At 41.6% G+C, this 27619-nt stretch overlaps 1 long non-coding RNA gene across 1 annotated transcript; it reads left to right on the forward strand.

Annotated features, from left to right (window-relative positions):
* The first annotated feature begins 299 nt into the window (after nucleotides 1-299).
* On the forward strand, nucleotides 300-26569 carry LOC132407218 (uncharacterized). The gene is made up of 3 exons (XR_009516407.1): nucleotides 300-387; nucleotides 7803-7879; nucleotides 25663-26569. It is a non-coding gene; the product is annotated as an uncharacterized LOC132407218 (long non-coding RNA).
* Nucleotides 26570-27619: the final 1050 nt, after the last annotated feature.

Consider the following 27619-nt stretch of genomic DNA (forward strand, 5'->3'; position numbering starts at 1 on the left):
CTCCAGGGTGTCACGTCGACGTTTGGTTTTTTTCTGAACAAAAATATGTTACAGATCTGGAGAAATCAAACGGTAGAGCATATTTTTATTCTGTCCGTGGCAGGCCAGAGTAAGATGTAACATTTCACGGCACATGTGTTACTACTTTTACAATTCAAATTTGAACCGCTTTTTCTTTCTCCCTGGTGTATGTTAGTAGAGTTTCCCTTGTTGGAAAATCATTGACTTACTACAATCTCCAGGGTTACTGCTTTTATTGTGATGTGTGGGTTGCTGTGGTGGTGGAGGTAAACACAACAGGGACATTTAAAAAGTTCTCAGATAGACACTTGAATGTGCATGAAATGGAAGGATATGGACATCGTGTGGGCAGAAGGGATTAGTTCAGTAGGTATTGGATTACTAATTTAATTACTTTCGTACAACACTGTAGGCCGAAGGCCTGTTGTATGATATACTGTTTTATGTTCTGGAAAAACAAATCAGTTTGATAATTTTCAGGTACCTAAATTTAATTAAAGAATTAGGGATAACTTCTTGTAAATGATGAGGCCACAGTGCAATCAGTAATTACAGACGAGAAGTGTAATGTGGTAGCAAAGTGGTAATGTTATTTAGAATTAAAGATTGGCCTAATAGTCTAGAGACACGAGTTCAAATCCTTCCAAACCAACTGCAGAATTAAAGTTCAGTTAATTAAATAATCTAGAATTTAAATGGCCAGTACCAGTAATGAAAATGCCAGATTGTTGTCAGAAACCCTCTGGTTTGTTATTGTCTAATGGAGAATATTTAATTGACCTTGTTAATGAGTCAGAGTAAAGTGATTGATCCTTAATTGTTCCTCTGAAATTGCTGAGCGGAATTCCATCTTGTTTCTATCAATACAATAAGAATGAAGCTGGTGTTGACTGAATGTGCACCCAGTTCAGTCGAGACTGCAAAGTCCACATGAAGAGCATCTGGGGAGTCGTATTTTGAAGTTCAAGTTCAAGTTTATTGTCATTCAGTCTGTGCGTCCATTGGGGAAATCAGAGTCCCGACATCAGCAGGTCCACAAGTCTACTGGAGGCTGGAGACCTGGGCATGGCCTGCACTGGGGTTGGAGGACTGTCTGGGTGGGAGGAAAGGGGATTGTTTTGCTGGTGTTCTTCATTTGCTGTTCTTCTGTTCCTTCCATTGTTGGTTGTCTTGTTCTTCTGAACATTGCGAGCAAGACGGTGCCAGAATGTGTGGTGACGTTTTGGAGCTGCCCCCAGCACATCCTTAGGTTGTGCTGGTTGAAAGCACACATGGCATACAGTATCTCACTGTGTTTCAATGACTCGATGTACTTGTGACGCATAAAGAGTCATAGAAAATTACAACACAGAAACAGGCCCTGTGGCCCATCTAGTTCATGCTGAGCCATTTAAACCGCCTACTCCCATCGACATGCACTGGGACCATAGCCCTCCTCACCCTATCCAGATACCTATCCAAACTTCTCTCAAGTGTTGAAATCGAACTTGCATGCACCACTCGTGCTGGCAGCTTATTCCACACACTCGTGGCCCTTGAGTGAAAAAGTTATCCCCTTAACTTTTCACCTTTCGCCCTTAACCAGACTGATTAATTCATGCTGATATAATTGTATTTCTGTGTTACATTGACTGTCCTATTGTCCATAATAGTTATTAAAAACTATAAATTGCACATTGCACATCTAGACAGAGACGTAAAGATTTTTACTCTTCGTGTATATGAAGGATGTAAGTAATAAAGTCAATTCAATTCAATTCAACCCTAGTTGTTGTTACATCCAACCTCAGTGGAAAAAGCCAACCATTATTTTTACTTTTAGCTCATCAGCATATAATAAAGAAATGAATTTGAATCTAAAGTGCAAGCCTTGACAAACCTTCTGTATAAATAAAATATTTTTTCACTTCAGTTTATACAGTACTGTGCAAAATTCTTGGATACATATATATATAGCTAGGGTGCCTATGACTTTTGCCCAGTACTGTATTTGTTAATGTAGAGCAGAGAATGAGTTTGTAAACCTGGTGGGAGCAAAGTTGCTGGGTATGGCTAGTGTGGAGTGCCACGGGATGGGTGTGGGACAGGCGGTACTGAAGGAGTGCCGGGGCTGGGATTGGTGTAGGTGCAGACACACCCAGCCCTGAGTCACCAGACAAAGTAATTTGATTCCAAACGACTGTTTTATTGATCATTACAGAATGTCTCTCTGGTGCTCCCCACTCCCTCCCCTCTCCCTTCTGCTTTCTCCAACCATGATTCCCCTCTCCCTGCTCCCTACCCATTCTCAGTCCACAATAGAGACCCATATTAGAATCAGGTTTATCATCACTCAAACATGTCATGAAATTAGTTTTTTTGTTTGTAGCAGCAGTACAGTGCAACACATAAAATTACTAAAGTACTGTGCAAAAGTCTCAGGCACCCATCTATATATATATATGTGCTTATGACTTTTGCATAGTAGCTTATTCAATTTTGTTCATTATTAAAACATTTCAGACCATAATACTGTTAAGACATAGGAGCAGAATTAGGCCATTTACTCATTTATTCTGCTCCACCATTCAGTCATGGTAAATCCTTTATTTCCCCTCCTCAGCCCCATTCCCTAGCATTGTCCTTCTTCTTTAATGATGTGTCCAATCAAGAGCCTACCAATCTCTGCCTTAAATATACCCAATGACCTGGCCTCCACAGCTGCCTGAAATTTCACAAATTCACCACCCTCTGGTTGACGAAATTTCCCCGCATCTCTATTTTAAATAAATGCCCCTCTATCCTGAGGCTATACCTCTTGTTCTGGATTCCCCCACTATGGGAGACATCCTTTCCACATCTACTCTGTCTAGGTCTTTCAACATTCGAAAGGTTTTAATGAGGACCCCCCCCCCCATTCTTCTGAATTCCAGCGAGTGCAGACCCAGAGCCATCAGACTTTCCTCATGTAATAACCCTTTCGTTCCCAGAATCATTCTTGTGAGCCTCCACTGAACCCTCTCCAATGCCAGCACGTATTTTGTTAGATAAGGAACCCAAAACCATTCACAATACTCAAGGTGAGGCCTCAACAGTGCTTTATAAAGCCTCAGCATCACATCTTATCTTATGGCTCTTATATTTTAGACCTCTTGAAATGAATGCCAACATTGCATTTGCCTTCCTCACCACCAACTCAAACTGCAAGTTAATTTTTAAGGTGTTCTACACAAGGACTCCCAAGTCCCTTTGCATCTCAGATTTTTGGATTTTCTTCACATTTAGAAAATAGTCTACACATATATTTCTTCGACCAAAGTGCATGACAATGCATTTTCCAGAATTGTATTTCATTTGCCACTTTTCTCCTAATCTGTCTAAATCCTTCTGCAGCCTACCTATTTCTTCAACACTACGTGCCCCTCCACCAACCTTCATATCAGCTGCAAACTTGACAACAAGCCATCTATTCCATCATCTAAATCATTCATGTATAACATAAAAAGGCAGTCCCAACACCGACCCCTGCAGAACACCACTTGTCACTGGCAGCCAATCAGAAAAGGATCCTTTATTCCCACCTGCTGCCTCCTGTTACGCCTGTGTCCCACCTCCTTTTTGGGAGTCGTGGGATCGCTATTGGGTCAGGGCAGGAGACCCAGGAAATGAGAGAGAGACGTTTGGAATGTCCTGGCCCTCAGTGATGCAAAGCCACGGAAAAGGTCATTGTCTCTTGGAGACGGAGTTGTGTATTGAGTGCTGTGCTTCGTGGAAGCCCTCAGGCAACGTGGGCTGGTTGGGGGATGGCATCATTCCACCCTGAATGACGTCTGAGACCCCGTGAGTGGGGATAAAAGAGGGTCTGGGGAACGGCCCCTTTCAGACGCACCAGAAGAAACGCTAGAACTCCTGTAACAGTGTAATAGCGAAAGCCGGTGGAAAGCCCACGTGCGTCCTTTTCCATTTGCCTCGGAATTGGTGGGTCTTGCCATGGAAGAACGGCTTCAGCTAACACAAAGGAGAAATCAGCCCCAACGACTCTCGAAGGATTGACATCTTAAAAGGAATGGGCAAGTTTTAAACTCTCTCTCTTGACTCCAACCAAAGGCTGCAGCCTGCAGCTTGAATGAACTAAAGTGACTTTTATATTTCCATCGGACAATACATTATCCCCTAGACAACGATAGAGCTATTTCTTATTGATTATTATTATACCCGCACTTTTAGATTTAGTATTGACGACGTATATTATCTGTATGTTTGTAATGATATTATTTTTGTGTATTTTAATCAATAAATACTGTTAAAAATAGTACCATCAGACTTCAACGGACCTCTCTATCTTTGCTGGTAAGTGACCCAGTTACAGGATACGTAACACTCCTACCAGTCAGCCAATGCTCTAACCATATTGGTTAACTTCCCTGTAATACCATGGATTCTTAACTTGGTAAACAGCATCATGTGTGGCACCTTGTCACAGGTCTTCTGAAAGTCCAAATATACAACATCCACCGCATCCCCTTTATCTATCCTACATGTAACCTCCTCAAAGAATTCCAACAGGTTCATCAGGCAAGATTTTCCTGAAGGAAACCATGCAGACTTTGTCCTACCTTGACCTGTGTCACCAAGTACTCCATAACCTCATCCTCAGCAATCGATTCCAACATCTTCCCAATCACGGAGGTCAGGCTAACTGGTCTATAATTTCCTTTCTGCTGCCTCTCTTCTTTCTAAAACAGTGGAGTGACATTTGCAATTTTGCAGTCCTCCAGAACCATGCCAGAGTCTAATGATTCTTGAAAGATCATTACTAATGCCTCCACAATCCCTTGTAATAATAACTGCATTTGCTTCTATTCCCTCACACCCTTCAAAACCTCCACATTGCTAGTGTCTTCCACAGTGAAGATTGGTGTAAAATACTCATTTAGTTCATATGCTATTATCTTGTCCCCTGTTATTATTTCTTTGGCTTCATTTTCAAGCAGTCCTATATCCACTCTCATCTCTTTTATTTTTAATATACTTGAAAAACCTTTTTCTATCCATCTTGATATGGTCTACGAGCTTGCTTTCATATTCATCTTTTCCTTTCGAATGATTATTTTAGTTGCTTTCTGTAGGTTTTCCAAAGCTTCCCAATCATCTATCTTCCAGCTAATTTTTACTTTGTTGTATGCCCCCTCTTATGCTTTTACATTAGCTTTGATTTTCCTTATCAGCCATGGTGGTACTGTTATGCCATTTGAGTATTTCTTTGTTTTTGGAATACATCTGTGTTGTACCTTCCGCATTTTTCCCAGAAATTCAAGCCATTGCTGCTCTGCTGTCATCCCTGCCAGCATCTCCTTCCAATTTACTTTGGCCAACTCCTCCTTCATACCACTGCAACTTCCTTTACTTCACTGAAATACAGCTACATCAGACTTTTCTTTCTCCCTATCAAATTTCATGTCAAACTCAATCATATTGTGATCACTGTCTCCTAACGGTTTCTTTTCCTTAGGTTCCCTAATTACCTCTGGTTCATCACGTAACATCCAAACCAGTATAGCTGATCCCCTAGCAGGGTCAACAACAAACTGCTCTAAAAAGCCAACTCATAGGCATTCAACAAATTCACTCTCTTGAGATCCATTACCAACCTGATATTCCCAATCTACCTGCATGTTAAAATCTCCTATGACTATCATAACATTGTCTTTTTGAGAGGCCTTTTCAATTTCCTGTTGTAATCTGTAGTCCACATCCCAGCTACTGTTTGGAGGCCCGTATATAACTGCCATCAGGGTCCTTTTACCCTTGCAGTTTCTTAACTCAACCCACAAGGATTCAACATCTTCCAATCCTATGTCATGTCTTTCTAATAATTTCAACCCATTCTTTACTAGCAGAACCATGCCACCCCCTCTGCCTCTCTTCCTATCCCTCCAATACAATGTGTAACCTTGGACATTCTGCTCCCAACTGCAACCATCATTCAGCCACGATTCAGTGATGGCCACAACATCATACCCAACAATCTGTAAAAGTCCAACAAGATCATTCACCTTATTTCTTATACTCCATGCATTGAGATATAAAACTTTGAGTACTGTATTTGCTGCCCTTTTTGATTTTGCATCCCTAATGCACTGATACTCACGCTGCTGGCTGCAATTATGTCCTATCATTTCCCTGCCCTTCCTAACAAGCTATCTTTGCTTTTTTACCGTCAGTCCTATCCTGAGTGCCTTCACTCCGGTTTTCAAGCCCTGCCAAATCCTCCCCAACAGCTCCAACAAACCTGCCCATGAGAATATCGGTTCCCCCTCAGGTTCAGGTGAAACCCATCCTTTTTCTACAGGTCATATCACCCCCAGAAGGGATCCCAATGATCCAAGAACCTGAAGCCCTGCCCCCTGAACCAGCTTCTCAGCCACGCATTTATCTGCCAACTCATCCTGTTTCTACCCTCACTGGTGCGTGGCACGGACAGAAATCCATAAATTACTACCCTGGAAGTCCTGCTTCTCAACTTTCTGCCTAGCTCTTTAAATTCTCTCTTCAAGATCTCTTAGCTTTTCCTTCCTATGTCATTGGTACCAATACGTACCAAGAAATCTGGCTGCTCTCCCTCCCCCTCCAAAATGCTGTGGACGCAATCCCTGACCCTGACACCTGGGAGGCAACCTACCATCCAGGTGTCCCGTTCATGTCCACAGAATCTCCTGTCTGTCCCTCTGACTTTTGAGCCCACTATCACTACCACTCCCCTCTTCTCCCTCTTTCCTTCCTACACCAGTGATCTATTCTCACCGACAGTAACCTGTTCTGCATGGCATTCCCCTGGGAGGTCATCCCCCATCATATCCAAAACGGTATATTTACTATTAAGGGGAATGGCCACAGGGGCCCTCTGCACTAACTCTGCCGTTTCTCTTACGGTCACCCAGCTCCATGCCTCCTGCGACTTAGGGGTGACAACTTCCCTGTAACTCTGGTTGATGGCATCTTCACTCTCCCGTACAAGCCAAAGGTCATCCAGCAGCTGCTCCAGATCCCTAACACGGTCTTCAAGGAGCTGCAGTTGGATGCGCCACGCAGATGTAGTTCCGTGGGAGAATCCGGATCACCCAGGACTCCAGCATCCAGCATGAAGAACACAAAACAACCACCTAAGCTACACTAAGTACCCCTGAAAGTAGAAAAAATGGAAACTCAACAGAAATTTACCTCTAACTTACCCAGAGTCAACGCCTCTTCCAAGCCAAAGCCTGACACTTCAATTATCACCACCGGCCCACTCCTAACAATACCCACCTCGATTGTCCCTTCTGTGCTTTTATTTACTCCTCTCTGCACTGCTCCCACCGCTGATGTGGCCACCGGAATGACACCGAATTTCTGCAAAACATACCTTTTGTACAAGTGTGGCCAAACTGTAAGTAACCGCCTCACTGTGCTGCTCCAGCCGCTGACTGGGCTGCCGGAATGACTAGATTACATTAGGAACAATAACACCACTGCCTCATTTAAAATGTGGAAGAATTTCTTAGAAATTTTCTAATAAATCTCCTAATAAAGACAAAAATTGTGGGCCAACAGATACAATCGTATCCTGGCGAGAGAAACTAAATTAGCATTTCAGGGCCCCGCCCTTTCATGAGAATGAGAAAAAAGTTAGAATTAAGGTTCAGTTACAGACAAGTCGAAGGGTTGAGAGACAAAGGTAATGACTGATATTGTGTCTTTTATGTCTTCAACAATTTATTTTTTTGAAAATGAGGGGTCATTTTATACTTTCTGCCTTGTAGGTATGTTTCTTTGATGTGGTGGTGTTTGTTATTCCTCAACTCTACAAAAGCAACCTACAATGACCACAATCCAACAAGTGAGTATCATCATTGATCCTTGATGTTCAAAGTCAAAGTAGATTTATTGTCAAAGTATGCATACGTTACCATACACTACAAAAAGTAGAATAGAATTTATTAAAGGCTATATATATAGAGAAAGACTGGCAAACAACCATTGTGGAACAGAGAACAAATTGTTCAAATAAAATAAAATAATGCTGAGATCATGAGCGTATAATCCTTGAAAATGAGATTCCAGGTTGTGCTTCAGAAGCATTTTTGTTTGTTTAGATAATTAATTACGTGTTAGGTGTAAAAATATGTGAATTGCATACATCATTACGCTACCATTCTTCTGTTCTAGGTACTGTTAATCTAAGTGCATTCATGCGTACATAATTTGTCATTTTATTTCTTACTTCTCTTTGCAAATTTTCCAGATCAGTTTTGGGCCAAGATATTATGCCAAAAGAAAACATTAGTATGGGTACTGCAAAAGTGTTCATTGCCTTTCTTATATTTTTACTATAGAATTTTTTTTGGCAGATTTCTTAAGCCTTGAAGTAAATTCTGTCAAAGGTTTGCCCCTTTTCTTGTTATGATCTATTTTCTTTGGTTGTAGTTTCTTGTTCATTCCTCAGTTGTATTTTATCCTGCTGCTCTGTTTTATATTCTACTAGCTCTATTGTACCTTACTTTATGTTTAATGTTCTGCAGTCATTTAGTCCAAAGTTCATGTTTATAATTTATTTGGTTGTTTCTGATTTTATACCTATTTTCATCTGATTCAATAAATTAGAGAGTGAGTTTAAAGCCAGACAAAACCATAATGGGCTTAGAGAAGCACCCTGGGAAATGCCTGAGTTTATTTTGATAACGGCGGATGTTCTTTTTTGGCTGTTTAATAAACAGGATGATTATAGTACACCAGTGCTCTGTGTGAGTGCATTCTTCTTCCTCCCTAACCCTGCTTGCTTCTTGATTGTGCGTCACCCTGTTTGACCAGATATTAGACCAAAACTTCATTATCTCTGTGTTTGTTGGGAATTCAGTTGCAGTGTTGCTGACATTTTGGTGCATCAAATTTCATTTCAATGTCCTATATAAAACTTCTTCCTTGTTACAGAACTTTACCTCTGTTTTCTTCATCTAGTGCATTTCAATATACCGATTTAGTCTGGCTTTGTATACACCAAACTTTTTTAGTGTATCTATAAATCATAATAATTATTATTATTATTATTGTCATCTTTTCCCTCCTTTTCTTTCTTTTTGTATTTCCAGTTTGTTGTCTTTTGCACACTGGTTGTAGCCCTGTTACTGCGGTCTTTCATTGATTCTGTTATGATTATTAGATTTATTAAGTATGCCCACAAGAAAATGAACCTCTACTGTATATGGTGGCATACAGTATATATACTTTGATAATAAATTTACTTTGAGCTTTGAGCATTGTGCTTCTGAAGTTGTAAAGGTTTTTGTCCCTAAGTTGTACAATTAAATACCTATCAGCTGGTACCTTACCAGAGAGAGAACTTGACATTGAAATTGGTTTATTATTGTCACATATACCAAACTACAATGAAAGGTTTGTTCATGCAGACTGTTCATACAGATCAAACCATTGCACAGTTCATTGAGGTAGAATAACGGAATAGAATAACAATGTAGAATAAAGAGTAAAAACTGCTGAAAAGAAATTCAATGTTGTGAAGAAGTGAGACACTGTGTCTCTATAATAACTGAAATAAGTTGCACATCTTCTGTGTTAAGTTGAAGTGGTTCATTTAGCTGCAAAATCAAGAGACTGGGATACTGTAATAAACTATATTTTCACTTCAGCAAGATCAACATTAACAGTTCCCCTTCGGCTTTGGCTCAGCAGGAAGAATCATGGGGTTTCAAGTCCCATTGAGCACAAACATCTAAGCAAACATTCCATGGCAATAATGATGGAGTACTGCGCTGTCAGAGGCAACTTGGTACAGAATCAATGCAGAAGGTCAAATCCTATTTTATTCTTCAAGTAAAATGACTCATGGCCCTGTTTCAACAAGGAGCAGCGCAATTAGTTTTTAAGTTCAAGTTTATTGTCATAAGCACACATAGCGTATAAATGCTATGAAAATTAGCTTTATGTGGCAGCAGTACTGTACATTACATACATAGCAAATGCAAGTTAGCATAAAATTAAATTATACAGCACTGTGCAAAAGTCTTAGGCACACATATATAACTATTTTATATACATAAATTACTGCAGTACTTTGCAAAAGTCTTAAGCACATGTATATAACTAGGGTACCTAAGACTTTTGCAGAGTACTGTAGTCATTTTATGTATTGCATTGTTGTGCTGCCAGAAAAGAAAACAGGTTTCATGACATATGTGAGTGATGATAAACCTGATTCTAATATGGGTCTATATTGTGGACTGAGAGTGTCTCAGTGCTGGGTATGTCTGCATTTGTGCCCTCACCACTGCCCACCCCTGGTATTCCTTCTCTGACACCTGTCCCACACCCCTCCTGTGGTATTCCACCCTCGCCATTCCCAACACCCTTTGCTCCTGCCAGATTTACAAACTCGCTCTCTGCTCCACATTGACAGGTACAGTACTGTGCTGAAGTCCGAGTCACCCTAGCTACATAAATGTGTCTAAGGCTTTTGCACAGTACTACACATACTATAATTTACACATGCACAAAAATAAACAACTCTATCAATATAATGCCATTACTGCATGTTGAGAGAGAGGAAAAAGAAAAATAGTTCAAGGTAGTGTTAGGGTTTTTTAGGTTTCAAAAATGACAGCAGTGGAAAAGAAACTCTTCTTCTTTGGTTGTCCATTGGAATCCGATGCTGACATCCACTCCTTTAACTGTGAGATCTTTGATGACAATACAGTCCTATCCTGGACCCACAAGTTCTATTGCAGGTGGGACATGTATATGTGGTAGTGGTGGTAGTGATGGCAACCATGGCTGCATTTCTCCTGGCTCTCTTCTGCTGTCTTCTGGTTGTTCTTTCCATCTCCAGAATAGAAACCCCAACCCTATACAGCTGTTGACAAGTGTTACGGTCAGCAGCAACATCCTCCAGGTCCTCAGGTCTGATCTTGCACTTCCTTAAAGCATTCTTTAAAGTGCTTGTTGAACTAGTGTAGGTTCTCAGGCCCCTGCACCTCCTGCCAGATGGACGCTTCAAGAAGAGGGCAAAGGGCACCTGATGGTGGATGCGGCCTTCTTGAGGCATCACCTATTACAGATGTCCTCAGTAGTGGGGAGAGCTGAACATGTGAGGGAGCAGCCTGAGTTCTCTGCTCGCTGTAGACTTTTGATACCAGGCCATGTTGCTGGTATTTTCCATCTGCAGATGTTGGTCAGAGTCTTCAATGACATACCAAATCTCGTCAAACTTTTAAGAAAGTAGGGACAATGGTAGCTGATGCATGGTTGCTCCTCTGTGCTGAGCCTAGGATTACTGCTCCAAGATGTTAAAGCCCAGAAAATTGAAGCTGCTCAACATTTGCACTGCAGACCTTTCAAAGAAGACTAGTGCATGTTTACCTGACTTCGCTGAAACAAAGTTTTCCTGGTTGAGTGCAAGGTTGTTGTTACAATGCCACTCAACCTGCTGACCTATCTCCCTCTTGTACACCTCCTTGTTACAATCCATGATTCTGCCTACAACTGTGGTGTCATCAGATGGCAATGGAGTTATGCTTGCCTCTCAAAGTCCAAGCCTATATCCCCATCATGAGAGGTAGAAGTGGGCATGGCCAGCCAACAGGATGCTGGTGAAGCTGTATAGGCCAATCCCCTGTACAATGGATACAATGGATTTCAGAAACATTGATGAATTCCAGTGATACCATCGGCTTCAAAGGATAATGGAGACATGAGCTCATCGATGCCCCATGCTCTACTGGGAACTAAGAGCTCAAGAAGAAGGAGAATTGGAATTACCTAGAGTGAGCAGAGTATGAGCTATTTGTTCAGTCAGTCAATGTTGCAAAACAGATTATATGATCACTATCTTAGTGCTACTTAGCATAAGCATGTGGAATCCCAATTGATTACCACATTTCCTACATTACAACAGACAAATTGTTCTTTTATTTAACTTTCCGTTGCATCATCAAACTCTGGTTATTATCATGTTGACGTTGTGCATCAATAGATTGCCCCATTTCAGTAACTAATTGCAGATGTATTTACAGAGTCATAGAGCAATGCAACACAAATAAAGGCCATTCAGTCGAATGAGCTGATGCTGACCATGTTGCCCACCCAGCTCATCCCAATTTCCTGCATTAGGCCCATATCCCACCCCTCCAAGTGCCTATCCAAGTGCTTCTTAAATGATGCAATTGCAACTGCCTCAACCAGGCAGGTATTTAACAGACATCAAAGCATGTTGGGACATCAGATGCTTTACATAAATGTGAATGCTGTTACATAAATACAAATATTTAGAGATTGAAGATTAGATTTATTTGTCACATACACATGGAAACATGCAGTGAAATGTGTCATTTGCATCAAATCAAATCAGCAAGGATGGACCCGGGCAGCCCACAATTGTCGCATATTTCAGCAGCCGGCATAGCATTCCCACAATCCACTAACCCTAACTGTAAATCTGTGGAATACAATGGAGCACTTGAAAGAACCCCAGGCAGAAACAGGGAGAACATACAAACTCCATACAGATAGCAGAGAGAATTGAAACCCAATTTACTGGCACAATAAAGTGTTATGCTAACTGCTACACTTTATACATCTTTTGCTTTACGCATCACTGGTGTCTTTGCATAACTGCCTCATACACCAACTGCCAGATACTCAGTGGTAAGAGATTTTCTGGCATCCCAGTCCATGGGACAGATAAATCAGAAATAATTTGGACCAAACCATTCCTAGTGTGTGAAGTAATCACAAACCAGAGAAAATCTGCAGATGCTGGAAATCCAAGCAACACACACGAAATGCTGGAAAAGCTCAGCAGGCCAAACAGCATCTATGGAAAAAAGTCAACATTTCGGGCCAAGACCCTTCGGCAGTTCTGGAGAAAAAATTATGAGGAGTAGAGTTAAAAGGTGGGGGAGGGGAGAGAGAAACATGATATGATGAAACTGGAAGGGGGAGGGATGAAGTAAAGAGCTGTATAATTGATTGGTGAAAGAGGCAGGGTTGGAGAAGGGGGGAGTCTGATAGGAGAGGGCAGAAGGCAATGGAAGAAAGAAAAGTGGAGAAGAGCACCAGGAGGAGGTGATGGGCAGGCAAGGAGATAAGGTGAGAGAGGGAAAGGGGAGGGGGAATGCTGAAGGAGAAGGGGGTGGTGGGGCCATAACTGGAAGCTTGAGAAATTGATGTTCATGCCATCAGGCTGGAGGCTTCCCAGATGGAATATAAGGCGTTGTTCCTCCAACCTGAGTGTGGCTTCATTGTGACAGTAGGGGAGGCCATGGATTAACATATCGGAATGGGAATGGGAAGTGGATTTAAAATGTGTGGCCGCTGGGGTATTCTACTTCTTCTGGTGGATGGAGTGTAGGTGATCGGCGAAGTGGTCTCCCAATCTACTTCGGGTCTCATTGATATACAGGATGCCACACTGGGAGCACCGGACACGGTATATGACCCCAACAGACTCATAGGCAAAGTGTCACCTCACTTGGAAGGACTGTTTAGGACCCTGAATGGCAGTGAGGGAGGAAGTGTAGAACTTGTTCTGCTTGCAAGGTGTGTGTGAAGGGTTCAATAGCTAGGTTGGCAGCTGAAATATGACGACAATTGTGGGCTGCTCAGCATAATCCTCACTGATCTGATTTAATGCAGACAACGCATTTCACTGTATGTTTCCATGTACATGTGACAATCTGCAGTTCGGTAATCCCCTGCGTTTGCACTGCTCTATGCTTCCCAGATTTAGGGTATTTCCCTGTTATGTAGCTTCTCAATGCAAAAGGCCATGAGACATAGGAACAGAATTAGATCATTCAGCCCATCCAGTTTTCTCTGCCATTCATGTTTGATTCCTCATCCCTTTCAACCCCATTCTTCTGCCTTCTTCCCATAATCTTTGACACACTTACTAATCAAGAAACTATCAACCTCCACTTTAAATACATCCCATGTCTTAGCTTCCACAGCCATCTGCAGCAATGAATTCCACCCACTGGTTAAAGAATTTTGTCCTCATCTCTGTTCTAAAGGGAAGTCCTTGTATTCTGAAGCTGTGCTCTGTACCCCAGACTCTCCCACAATTGAAAATATCCTCTCCATGTCCCCTGTATCTAGCCTTTTCAATACTCAATTTGTTGTAATGAGGATATTTATCCTGTTTATTTTTTTAAACTTTAGCAAATGCAGGCCCAGAGCCATCAAATGTAGCTACAACCATTCTTTTGCAGGTAAGAACGTCCGACTTCAACTGATATAACGACATCCACAGATGAGCATGGGTCTTAACTGAGAGAAAGAAGCGAGGTGTTCTCACCCAGTGCTCCTCACCCAGATTTGCCTTGTGAGTGATGAGGTTATTCGTGCCCTTTACCAGAATACTGTAAGACATAGGAACAGAAAACAAGACAAACTCGCCTATTCTATGGGTATCATGACTGATTAGTCTCTGCCATTCTATGGAAAGAAGCAGAGATCCAATGGGAAACATTTGTGTCCAATACTTGTCTCAGAAGCCATAAGAAGAAAAAGGAGAGAAAATCTGCAGATGCTGGAAATCCAAGCAACACACATAAAATGTGCATAAAATGCTGGAGCAATGCAGCAGACCAGGCAGCGTCTATGGAAAAGAGTACAGTCGACATTTCAGGCTGAGACCCTTCATCAGGACTCATCAGGACAAAAAGGAAGAAGTATTCCCTGAGATGTCGACATAGAAAAATAGAAAACCCTCAGCACAATACAGGCCCTTCAGCCCACGATGCTGTTCCGAACATGTATTTAGAGATTACCTACAGTTACCCATAGCCCTCTGTTTTTCTAAGCTCCATGTACCTATCCAGGAGTCTCTGAAAAGACCCTATTGTATGTGCCTCCACCACTGTCAGTGGCAGCTTATTCCGCCCACTCAGCACTCTCTGCATAAAAAACTTACCCCTGACATCTTCTCTGTACCTGCTTCCAAGCACCTTAAAACTCTCATCATCTAATACACCTCTATCAGGTCACCTCTCATCCTCCACTGCTCCAAGGAGAAAAGGCTGAGTCTACAATTCAATTTTAACACAATTCAACTTTATTATCTGCTTTGGTAATGAGGTGTTAAACAATTACAGAATCCAAATTGTACTCTGAAAGTGACTACAAGAAGATTCAAAATAGTACTGGTGTTCTACGAAATGTTTTTAGGTTATAATACTTGGAAGGGTGTGAACTTTTGTTACATGCCAAATTATCCTCCTCTGTCCAGTCATTTGGAATTCATTTTGGCATGTCCCTACTAAGTGATAAGGCAGAGAATTCAAATTTAAGATTTAATGGAGGCTTTTGAGCTTTTTGCTACATTTTGAAAATTTGTTTCTCCAAGAAAGTTTGGTCTAGGCTAATTGAGAAAAGCTGGAGCAGAAATTCATTCCTGGTTTCTGTACTAAATGCACAATGGTGCTTTGTGAAATCCATATTGACGGATCCTTGTCAACACCTAGTCTGTTCAGATAATGAGAATGTCCTCCATGGAGGCTCATGTTCTTCCATTGGTTAACTTTTTTTTCTCTATGGTGATAATTTCTTTCTTTTTCTGGGTTGTGCTTTCATTTAAGAGGTGTGTACTTCCTATCAGAAGTGCATATGCTAGCATGAAGTGCTGAATCCTGTTTTCATTGTTGAAAAGCTATCCTTAGAAGTTTTACCTGGCTGTTGTGTGAATTTTTAATGTCTGTTATTCCTCTTCCTCCTTCTGTCCTAGGTATTATTAATATAAGTGCGTTTGAGTGTGCATAGTGTTTTCTAAAATCTGTCACTTCAGTTCTTATTTTTTTCTTTGTCTTGGAAGTCAACATCAGAACATCTTTCAAGAGGATAAACCCTCACAAGGTGTCAGACCCTGATGGTGTACTTGGGGCTCTGAACACCTTGTCAACCAACTGGCGGGAATGTTCAAGGACATCTTCTATCTCACTGCTACAGGAGGGCATTCCCACATGCTTCAAAAGGATAACAATCATCCCAAGAAAAGGGTGGGCTGCAACAAAGACAATTACCCTGTAGCACTGACATCCACTATAATGAAGTGCCGTGAGATTTTGGCCATGGCTGGTATCAACTGCCTAAGCAAACACCTGGACCTGTAGCAATTTGCCTATCGCCACAAAGGTCTACGGCGGATGCAATCTCACTGGCTCTCCAAGTGGCCTCGGATCAAAGGTCAAAGTTCAAAGTAAGTTTATTCACAAAGTACGCATTTATCATGAGGTTCATTTACGATCAAGAGATTCATTTTCTTGCAGGCATACTCAGTAAATCTATAATAGAATAATAACCACAATAGAATCAATGAAAGACTGCACTGACTTGTGCTTTCAACCAGTGTGCTAAAGACAACAAACTGTACAAATACAAGAAAGAAATAATAATAAATAAATAAGCAATAAATATTGAGAACATGAGATGAAGAGTCCTTCCAAGTGAGTCCATAGGTTGCGGGAACATGTCAAGGATGGGGCAAGTGAGGTATACATAGGTACAATGAAACTCATTAGCTTCCTCTCAGGCAATTAAATAAAGTGGTAGATAAAAACAAGACAGTAATAAAAAAACAGTATTAAATAGATAAGTAGCAGAAAATAAGTTGCAGCTGCACCTGAATATCATAGTTATGCACAAAGTGGTTCAAGAGCCCAATGGTTGAGGGGTAATACACACAAAATACTGGAGGAAATCAGCAGACCAGGCAGCATCTATGGAAGGACTTACATGACATTGATTAAGAGGTTGCTGTTATGGAACCACTCAGCCAGATTTTCAATCTCCCTTCTATATGCTGATTCATCACCACCTTTGATTCAGCCAATGACAGTGGTGTCATCAGCAAACTTGAATATGGTATTGGAACTATGCTAGCCACACAGTCATATGTAAAGCGAGTAGAGCAGGAGGCTATGCACAGAACCCGGTGGAGTGCATGTGCTGATGGAGATTGTGCAGGAGATGTTGTTGCCAATCCAAACTGACTGGTGTCTGCAAGTGAGGAAATCATGAATCCAATTGCACAAGGAGGTATTCAGGCCAAGGTCTTGAAGCTTATTTATTAGCTCTGAGGGGATGACTGCTGAGCAGTAGTTGATAAAGAGCGCCTGGACGATAGCAATACTTATTTCAGGCTATTGTTTATTGACTACAGCTCAGCTTTCAACACATTCATACCTTTAGTTCCAATCAACAAGCTCTAAAACCTGGGGCTCAGTACCTCCCTCTGTAGCTGGATCCTTGACTTGCTCACCAAGAGACCACAATTTGTGGATCAAAAATGACATCTCCTCCCTGCTGACAATCAACAGTGGCACACCTCAAGAGCGCGTGCTTAGCCCACTACTCTACTCTCTCTACACCAATGATTAAGTGCTTAGGCCCAGCTCAAACGCCATCTGTAAATTTGCCAACGACACAACTATTGTTGTCAGAACTTCAAATGGTGATGTGGAAGTGTACAGGAGCGAGATAGATCAGCTGGTTGACCCTAGTGTTGCAGCAATAACTTGCACTCAGCATCAGTAAGACCAAGAAATTGATTGTGGACTCCAGGAAGGAGAAGTTGGGGGAACCCCACCAGTCCTTGTCAAGAAATCAGAAGTGGAAAGTGTGAACAATTTCAATTACTGGGTGTCAATATCTCTGAGTATCTATCCTCAGCCCAACTTATTGATGCAATCACAAAGACGGTGGCTATATTTCATTAAGAGCTTGAAGAAAATTGGTGTATCACCAAAGACACTCACAAATTTCTACAGATGTAACATGGAGAACATGGTAACCAGAGTCATCATCGTCTGGTATGGAGGGACAACTGCACAGGATCAGAAAAAGCTGCAGAAAGTTGTAAACTCTGTTATCCCCATCATGGGGACTAGCCTCCCCAGCATCCAGGATACCTTCAAAAGGTGATGTCCCAGTAAGACGGCATGTATCATTAAGGACCCCCATCACCCAGGTCATGCCTTCTTCTCATTGCCACCATCAAAGAGGGGCCTGAAGACGTACACTCAATGATTCAGGAACAGCTTCTTCCCCTCCATCATCAGATTTTTGAATGGACATTAAACCCATGAACAATCAACACTTTTTCCTCTCTTTTTGCATGGCTTATTTAGTTTTCTTTTTTATATATACTTATTGTTATTTATAGTTTTTATTTTTACATATTGCAATGTACTGCTGCCATAAGACAACAGATTTCATGACATATGCCAGTGATATTAAACCTGATTCGGATTCAGTTTTGGGCCCCGATGCTTTGGCATTGGAGAGGTTCCAGAGAACAATTACAAGAATTATTCTGGGAATGAAAGGATAACATATCAGGAGTGTTTGATGGCTCTGGGCCTGTACTCGCTGGAGTTTAGAAAAATGGTGGGGAGGGGTATCAGCAGAACCTCATTGAATCCTATCAAATTTTGAAAAGAGTGGACATGGAGAGGATCTGGGATCAGAGAGTGCTGCCTCAGAATAGAAGGATGGTTATTTAGAACAGGGATGAGGAGAAATTTCTTGAGCCAGAGGGTAGTAAATCTGTGGAATTCATTGCCGCAGATGGCTGTGGAGGCCAAGTCATTGATTATTTTTAAATCAGAGGTTATTAGTTTTTTTAATTAGTCAGGGTGCCAAAGTTATGGGGAGAAGGCAGGAGAATGGGGTTGTAAGGGATAATAAATCAGCCATGGAATGGCAGAGCAGACTCAATGGGCAGAATGGCCTAATTCTGCTCCTATGTCTAATGGTCTTAAATTACTGTGCAAATACAACCAAGTATGAATTTCTGATGAAGGGTCTCAGCCAGAAGCATCGACTGTTTATTCTTCCTTATAGATGCTGTCTGACCTGCTGAGTTCCTTTAGCAGTTTGTGTTTCTTGCTCTGGATCTCCAGCATCTGCAGAATCTTTTGTGTTTACATATGAATCTCCTCAAAGTTAATGATGAGATCTTGAATATGTACTTTTACTGCCCTGGAATTTAGTGTCAAATACTAGAGAACCTGCACTTAGAGTGAGAGAACATTGAAAGGGGACCTGTGGGACAAGTCCTTCACACAAAGAATGATGAATGCCTGGAATGGGCAGCCAGGGGTAGTGGTGCAAGCAGGTATGATAGTGGTGTTGAAGAGGCTGTTAAATTGACTTGTGAGCATGCATTTGATCCATTAAGGGAAAAGAAGTATTTAAAGTTACTCACAGGTGGACAGGGTTGTAAATGGAACTAATAGGCTGAAAAATGGCAGATGGAACTTAATGCTGACAAGTGTGAGCTGTTGCACTTCGTGAGGACCTACTAGGGTAGTTCTTACATAGCAAGTGGTCGGGCACTGAGAAGTGTGGTAGGACAATGGGATCTGGGAATATAGATACGTAATTCCTTGAAAGTGGCATCAAAGGTAGATAGGGTCATAAGGAGAGCTTTAGGTATATTGCCCTTCATAAATTGAAGTATTGAGTCCAGATGTTATATTGAAGATGTATAAGACACTGATAAGGTCTAATTTAGAGTACTGTGTGCAGCTTGGGTTACCTACCTACCAGAAAGGTATCAACAAAATTGAAAGAGTATAAAGAAAATTTTACAAGGATGTTGCCAGGACTTGGGAACCTGTGTTATAGGGAAAGGTTGGGACTTTTCCCTAGAGTGTAGGAGAATGAGGGGATATTTAATTGAGGTATATAAACATAGGAGGGTATGAGAGGGTAAATGAAGCAGTCTTTTACCTCCACAGTTTGGTTGAGACTAGAACTAGAGGTCATGGTTTAAGGGTGAAAAGTGAAAAGTTTAAGGGGAACATGAGGGAGAACTTCTTCACTTAGAGGGTGGTGAGAGTGTGGAATGAGCTGCCAGCTGAACTGATGGATGCGGGTTTGATTTCAACGCTCAAGAGAAATTTGGATGGGTACATGGATGGGAAGGGTAAGGATGGCTATGATCCGAGTAAAGGTCAATTGGTCTAGTCAGATTAATAGTTTGGTATAGACTAGATGGGTCAAAAAGCCTGTTTCTGTGCTGTAGTATTCTATGTTCGATGTTCTATGATCAAGTTCTCAGTCTTGGTATCAACTCACTTATAAGTGAATCCATTGTTAGGTTGGATATGTATTTGCATATTCTACAATATTAAGGCATTTGGAAGTTTAGTCCTCATCCGCAGAATATGCAGCCCAAGGAGTATTAAATTTGGGTTAATTATGACATTTTGAAAAGAGATAAGATTTAAAGATTAGCTTATTAATCACATGCACCTCAAAACATATAGAGAAATGAGCGTTGTACTGGGAGCAGTCTGCAAGAGTTGTCATGCTTCCGGTGCCAACATAGCATGCCCCTAACCCGTGTGTCGTTGGAACATGGGACAAAACCGGAGCACCCGGAGGAAACCCATGCACGGAGAACATACAAACTCCTTTCAGACAAGAGCGGGAATTAAACCCCTACTGGTGATCGCCAGTGTTGTAAAGCGACTGTGCCAACCACCATGCTACTGTTCTGCCCAGTTTTGCTATTTTTGTTACGTAACACTGTAAATTGAAATCATAGAAAACAGGACTACGGCGGAGTATTTGCTATAAAACCATAGAAGAAGTAGAAAACTGCAAAGAAAATCTGAATCACATCAGTGGTCATTAATAAAGATTAATGTCTCCAAATAGAGGGACTTAAGTTAATTCAGAACAATTATGATCTAAATTTGTAGCTATTTCAACAAAGTTACATGGAAATAATTTGTTTGTCACTACAATAAAACTAATTGGATTGCAACCTCAATCCAGATGTCCATGGATAAGGTTGTGTTAACAGTAATTGGTGAGAATTAAAACAGTTGGATAAAGGCCAATTGGCTTTTATGGCTGAATAGCAGTAGAAGAAACTAGGGAGAGATTATGAGCCCTAGGTTTTTCTCTGCTCTATTAGTCAAAATTGAATAAGGTAGGAGCAAGAAGTATCAATCCAGTGCGAAGGCGTACATTTGGATTCCACACACTTGAAACAAATGTTTCCTTTGCCACCATTGCACCACAAAGCAGATGATCTGTACTTGATCATCTCATTACTATTTAGTTATTCTTCCAGAGAATGTCACCATCATTGGCAAGGTCAGCATTTAATGCCTATCCCTATTTGCCCTTGAGAACATGGCGATTTGTCATCACCTTGAAGTTGACTAATCTCTGCAGTTCAATGGGTGAACAAGCAGGCAGATAGAGAGTTGCAATATTTTGGCACTGTGGTGACTAAAAAGATATATTTCTAAGCAGTGCTGTCCCCATTCACCTTTTCTGGCTAGTTTTCATAAAATGGTAAGCCCATAAGATACAGGGGCAGAATTAGTCAACGAGGCCCATTGTGGCTGCTCTGCAATTCCATCCCAACCCCGAGCAAAGACCCCACCAATGCTGCACCTTCACTCTTCTCCCCTCTCCCACCGGACAGAAGATACAAAAGCCTGAACGTACTTATCGCCACACTCCAGGATAGCTTCTATCCTGCTGTTAGCAGACTCTTGAACAGATCTTTTGTACAATAAGATGGTCTCTTGGCCTCACAATCTATCTCGTTATGATCTTGTACTTTATCGTTTACCTCCACCGCACTCTTGGTAGCTTTCACACTTCATTCTACATTGTTATTGTTACTCTAACTCAGTACACTGTGTGATGATTTAATCTGTACAAACTGTATACAAGACAAGCTTTTCGGCGTATATAAGCCAATACGAGTAAACTGTTTGCATTTTTATTCAGCTCAGCTTAAGCTTCAAAGATTCAAAGTACACTTATTATCAGAATATGTATGCAGTATACAACCCTGGGATCTGCCTTCCCCACAGACAACCATGAAGCAAAGAAAACCAGGGAATCATCAACCAAAGAAAATCATCAACCCTACCTCGTGTAAAAAAAAACACAAAAAAACTACAACAAAAAAAATTAGCAAAAAACACAGAATATAAAAAACACAATATCAAAAGAGTCCAGGCATAATTCAATTCAGCTCAGTGTTCGTTATCTGCCCGCTGCTCCAGTTCAAAGTTGCCCAAAACAGCAACAGAAGAAGGAGCAACCGGAAAGACATGATAATGTAAACGACCATCCAATCCACAAACCGCAGACCCTGAACTTCGGCACCATCCTCCGACAGCATCGAGGGACCATTTGAACAGAGGGACTTTCCTTTGGGAGCAGTGAGTGAGAGACACCGTCACATGCAGACTCCTTCCTCCGGCAGCAGTGAGGCTGGTAGACAGCGCTGAATACTCACTCGCCTCCTGCACTCGACTCAATGCTTTTAATCTACTTCAACGCTTTAATCGATGAGATCAGCGAGAAATGGAGTAGATTGTGAGCTCCTGCCCTGCCTCCAAGCTCCTTGGCATCGGGGCCGCACGCCTCCTCAGTGAACACCCTCGTAGACAGTAAAGCGCCAGGTCAATCAATTGGCCTGAAAACACACCACCAAACAGTAGATTACAGGCTCTAACAAAGAAAAAGAAGACGTAATAGAAGTAGTTTCATGAATCACCTGGAGGATGTTGTTCTTTACAGCATTGTTCACCGGCGTCATCTTCTTCTATAATTTTATTTGTACACTAAATTTGCAAATTAATTCCTCTAGCTTCAACCACTGGAGAACAGGATGCCTAGCCTTCAGACTAAAACACAGTGAGTGACCAAAACATTGATCCTATTCTGCTTGAACAAAACTTGCCCTCTTAGAGTAAAGCCATGACATGCTAAGTTTATTAGCTCACTTACTATGGAAGGAATGATAGGTGTTAAAGCAGGGGAAAGAGGCAAAGCAGAAAAACTCTATGTTCATGATGGAATCAAAATCTATCACCATTGATACGATGAGATTAGTCCAACAATAAGTACACTGTTGTGTAGAAGATGGTGTTTGCCGCAAAGAGAGGAAATGTCTTAAGGCCTCCATAGTCTGATTGACAATTGGGCTTACTGTCTTGCAGAAGCAATCACAGAGTAACTGTTGATACACCTTCACACCTCAGCCTCTATTTTGTTCACAAAATCACGTTTGCCTGTATAAAAAGCCTTCAGAGCTGTGAAAGATTGAAGAGTAAATCCCAAGAGTAAAAGAGCTCAGAGCTAAATAAACCACAAAACCACCAAGTCATGGAGAAGGAATAACAAAATAATGCATCTACCAGTACATCAGGAAACCCAAGTTAGAACAGTTTACAGGGTGCCATAAATCTTTTCACACACCACTCACAATGGCATCTCCAAGGTCATAGTTCACTAAAGGTATAAAGTCTATCTGGAGTTCAACAATTAGACTACTTATTGTGTTAAAAATAAACGTCCACCTGTATGGACCAACCATAACTTGTTCCACACACAAAATGCTGAGGGAACTCCATAGATCAAGCAGCATCTATGGAGAGGAATAAACAGCCAGTGTTGGGAGCCAAGGCCCTTCATCAGATCTCTGAGTCTGTATTACCCTGGATTTCCAGCATCTGCAGTATCTCTTGGCTTTATTGCTTGTTCTGTTTTGTTTCATGGGCAACTAGTGGCCAAATGCACCAAATTTGTACCATTTTACCTATTCAGTATGAAATCCTTCAGCAAGACGTTGATGGAATGAAGATTTTGGATTTTGGACTAGCAGGGCAACCTGAACTACAAGTTCTTGATCTATCCATCTAATTGCATATGTACAGTCACTGGAAATACCTGTAAGATTTACTTTTCTATTTTAGACCATAGGACATAGGAGCAGAATTAAGCCATTAAGTCTGCTCTTCTATTCCATCATGGCTGATCCTTTTCCCTCTGAGCCCCATTCTCCTGCCTTCTGCCCATAACCTTTCATGTCATGACTAAACAAGAAGCAATCAACCTCAGCCTTAAATACACCCAGTGACTTGGCCTCCACAGGCAATGAATTCCACTGATTTATCACCCTCTGGCTGAAGAATTTCCTCCTTATACCTGCTCTAAATGGACTATGCCTCTCTGATCCTAGATTCCCCCACCAAAGGAAACATCCTCTTCAGATCTGCTCTACCAAGGGCTTTCGATAGACTAATCTAGGCCATTGTTTTTATCTGCAGGTAGTTAATTTGATTGATGTGCCTTGGATGATTAATTCGTTCATGACCAAATACATGCTTTCTGAAAAGTAGTTAATTAGAAGGGAGCAAGGTGTGTTTGGTTCCAACTGGACAAAGGTTGATTATTCTGGGAGATTTTGCATACTTCTTTAATTGTACTGTATTATAATTTTTTTGTAGATTTAATCTGAAAGAAGTGTCAAGTTTTAAACCTGAAAAGGGGTTACAAGCTCCAAAAGTGTGATAGTGTTAATGAGTCAAAATTTAATTCAACACAGTTGTTCCCAACTCACCCTTCAGCTGAATAATGTAACCACGGCAACATCACATTACAAAACCAGGATCTTGTTAGAGAATGCATTGACATAGTTGTGGGTGTTTATTTGGTTTTTAGATTAATATTCTTACCTTTACAATTCAGAAAGGATTACTCTTTCAAAATTTCTTCTGTATAAATTAATAATCAAAATTAACTCTTCATACGTTCTACCATGATGTTGCTTAGCCACAGGTTTAATAAACTGCTCGCTCCAATTAATAGTCCATATTTGCGATGAGCCAATTGAAATTAGCTTGGCGTTCTTTCATTGGCTGTCAAATTTAATGTTTTGCATCCACAATAAGAAGTGTGGTTCCAATAAACAAACATCATATACTACAAAGCTAATTGCAGCAGTACCTCCTTTTTCAATGTTCAGAGTTCAAATTAATTTATTATCTAAGCACGCATATGTCACCATATATTACCCTGAGCTTCATTTTCTTGCAGGCATTCACAGCAGAACAAAGAAATACAGTAGGATCACTGAGAAACTATGCTCAAAGACTGACAACCAATGGACAAAAGAAGACAAACTGTGCAAATAAAAAAACAATAACTAAATAATTAAGTAAATAAATACATACATAAATAGATAAATAAATGAAAAAAATATTGAGAATATGACGTGATAGAGCCCTTGAATGTGAATCTATAGGTTGTGGAATCAGTTCAGTGTTGAGGTGAGTGAAGTTATCCATACTGATTTAGGAGCCTGTTAAGCTGAAAGTAGTAGCTGAACCTGGTGGTTCCTGACCCTTTCTACCAAGCCTTAGACATGTTATTCCTCCTCCAAGACATCCCACCTTGTTTAAAGCAATGTTCAGAAGAATTATTCCATGACCTGATGTAACCCATGTCTCATGCACAAGTCATTGTCCATGATTCCTTAACAAACATGGAAACAAAGGGAGACCCTTCAGAATTTGGAACCTGTTCCATTATTTAGTTAAACTATGACCGATTCCGCTTGCTAAGGCTGCATAGTCCTCGGTAACATTACCTAATAAAAGTCTTCCTGTTGAGATTCTGAGATTTTTGATATACTTCCCTGGCCTCAACAGACATTTCTTAGAGTAAATTCTAAGTTATCACTTCCCTTGAGAAGTGTTCGCTGAGGAGATCTCTGAACTCTCAAACTCTCATCTCAAGGTTTCGGAACTTTTCTATCAGAGGAGCTAAGTTTCATTTAATTTATTTTAGAGATGCAGCATGCAACAGGCGCTTCCAGCCAACGATCTCCGCCACCCAGCAACCTCCAGCCTAATCGCAGGACAATTTACAATGACCAGTTAACCTACAAACCGGAAAGTGGGAGTAAACTGGAGCTCTTGGAGGAATCCCACTTGTTCATGGGGAGGACGTACAAACTCTTTACAGAGAGTGTTGGAATCAAACTGCGAACTCTAACGCCTGGAGCTGTAACAGTGCTGCGCAAACCATTACATTACCTTGCCACCTTAAGTATATGCAATCAAATTCTGAAATCACCTTAAATACTTTACTGGGAGTTACTTCTATCCAGAGGGTTCTCAACAGTGATTATAACAAGAATACTACACCAGTAAGAAAAAGACCAGCAAGAGGTCAAACCATCCAAAACATCAAGACTATAGAGATTCAGATTTATTTATCACATCTACATCAAGACATATAGTAAAAAGCGTTGTTTGTGTTAACAACCAACACACCTTGCAGCTGCAAGTGTTGCCACTCATTCTGATGCTAACATAGCACGCCTACAATGTTCGGCAGAACAACACATAACAGAGCAAAACAGAAGATACCAAGTGACAAAGCTAAACAAGTCCCACAGGAGATTGAGAGGAGATTTGATAGAGGTATTCAAAATTACGAGGGGTATATTTAAGGTGAATGAAAGCAGGCTTTATACACTGTGCAACCCTCACAAAATGCTGGTGGGACGCAGCAGGCCAGGCAGCATCTATAGGGAGAAGCGCTGTCGGCGTTTCGGGCCGAGATCCTTCGTCAGGACTAACAGAAAGGAAAGATAGTAAGAGATTTTAAAGTAAGGGAGGAGGGGAAAATTTGTAATGATAGGAGAAGACCGGAGGGGGTGGGGTGAAGCTGAGAGCCAGAAAGGTGATTGGCAAAAGGGATACAGAGCTGGAGAGGGAAAGGATCATGGGATGGGAGTAGAGAGAAAGAAAGGGGGAGGGGAGCACCAGAGGGAGATGGAGAACAGGCAGAGTGATGGGCAGAGAGAAAAAAAAGGGGGCGGGGATAAAAAAAACTAAATATATCATTGTGGTGAACTACATATACCTGTCTGGACACGCCCCCTGATGACTGCTCCTGTGGCTCCTCCCACAAACCCTTGTATAAAGGCGATCAAGGCCTGAGCCCGGCCTCTCAGTCTCCAGGATGTAGTATGGTGGTCACTCACTGCTTGTTCCTTCTTCCAGTCAATAAAAGCCAATATCTCGCTTTCACGTCTCAGAGTGAGTTATTGATGGTGCTTCAATCAGGGATGGGGTAAGAAGGGGAGGAGGGGCATTAACGGATGTTAGAGAAGTCAATGTTCATGCCATCAGGTTGGAGGCTACCCAGCTGGTATATAAGGTGTTAGTCCTCCAACCTGAGTGTGGCTTCATCTTGACAGTAGAGGAGGCCATGGATAGACATAGCAGAGTGGGAATGGGATGTGGAATTAAAATGTGTGGCCACTGGGAGTTCCTGCTTTCTCTGACGGACAGAGCATAGGTGTTCAGCGAAATGGTCTCCCAATCTGCGTCGGGTCTCACCAATATATAAAAGGCCACACTGGGAGCACCGGATGCAGTATACCAAATCAGCCGACTCACAGGTGAAGTGTCCCCTCACCTGGAAGGACTGTCTGGGGCCCTGAATGGTGGTGAGGGAGGAAGTGTAAGGGCAAGTGTAGTACTTGTTCAGCTTACAAGGATAAGTGCCAGGAGGGAGATCAGTGGGAAGGGATGGGGGGGGGGGGGGGAACAAGTGGACAAGGGAGTCGTGTAGGGAGCGATCTCTGCAGAAAGCAGAAAGAGGGGGGAGGGAAAGATGTGCTTGGTAGTGGGATCCCGTTGGAGGTGGCGGAAGTTACGGAGAATTATATGTTGGATCCAGAGGCTGGTGGGGTGGTAGGTGAGGACAAGGGGAACCCTATCCCGAGTGGGGT

The sequence above is a fragment of the Hypanus sabinus genome, chromosome 17, assembly GCF_030144855.1.
Source record: "Hypanus sabinus isolate sHypSab1 chromosome 17, sHypSab1.hap1, whole genome shotgun sequence".
Classification (NCBI taxonomy): Eukaryota; Metazoa; Chordata; class Chondrichthyes; order Myliobatiformes; family Dasyatidae; genus Hypanus; species Hypanus sabinus.